We start from the raw sequence: 931 nt of genomic DNA, 5'->3' as shown, positions 1-931 counted from the left end.
TGTATTTCCAAGATTTCATATTCGAATAAACCTCGTAATCGCAAGAAAGTGGGTTTTTTCGTTATGGGCCTAGCAAAAGAAAAATTAGGATAGGATCCCATAGGATCTCCCCCCCCTCCCCCCCCGTCAAAATCGGACGTGAAAGTTTCCTTTCATCCGGCTCAAGTAGGTACACCAAATAAAGAAATGAGTTCTCACTTTCAAATTCTAGAAAACCCAAAAACAAAAAGATCTACTCCTTACTCAAGTTCCCAGTGAAGACTAAGGAATATTTCATTTATTCCGGCTTCTTTTTATTTATTATTCGTTAGATTTTCTTAATTCGTTATTCAATTACGACATAAATGAAATGTGAAATTTTTGAGTAGTCTACTTCCCCTCGAATGATGAATCCCTAAAATTTTAATGAAATTTCAATATAGTTCTAATTCGATAAATAATTAAAGTCAATTTAAAGTAAAGGAGTACCTTGGAATTCATAAGGGATTTACTTGTCTATGTATTGTTCCATTCGATCTTTTAGGTCCTGACTTCACCTCGACGGTTATGCCACGATGCCCTTAAAAGCCTATACGCGATGGATAAACTCCTGTAACCATGCCATTTTTGCTTGCTCGAACATAACAAAATTTCTTTCCAACAAAACAAAAAAGTCTTTTTTACGAGGCGAAATTCTTATTTATTTGTTCAAAAATTTACCATAGATCAATTCCACTTTTGATAGGCCAAAAAATTCTTTCACAAAATAATCCATCTTTTTTCGGTTTATTGGTTTTGTAATGAAAAGTATAGGGTTTTGTCACTTCTCCAACTATCTCTCCATTAGGCAGGATTTTAGTGGACCAAGCGCTTATTTGTTGAGGAGAAACTAATCCAATTCGTAGTTGTTGATGTTTATACCGATCGATCATAGAAGAAAAATTATGATTCA

The sequence above is a fragment of the Primulina tabacum genome, chromosome 6, assembly GCF_025594145.1.
Source record: "Primulina tabacum isolate GXHZ01 chromosome 6, ASM2559414v2, whole genome shotgun sequence".
NCBI classification, from domain to species: Eukaryota; Viridiplantae; Streptophyta; class Magnoliopsida; order Lamiales; family Gesneriaceae; genus Primulina; species Primulina tabacum.
This window is presented reverse-complemented; position numbering follows the sequence as displayed.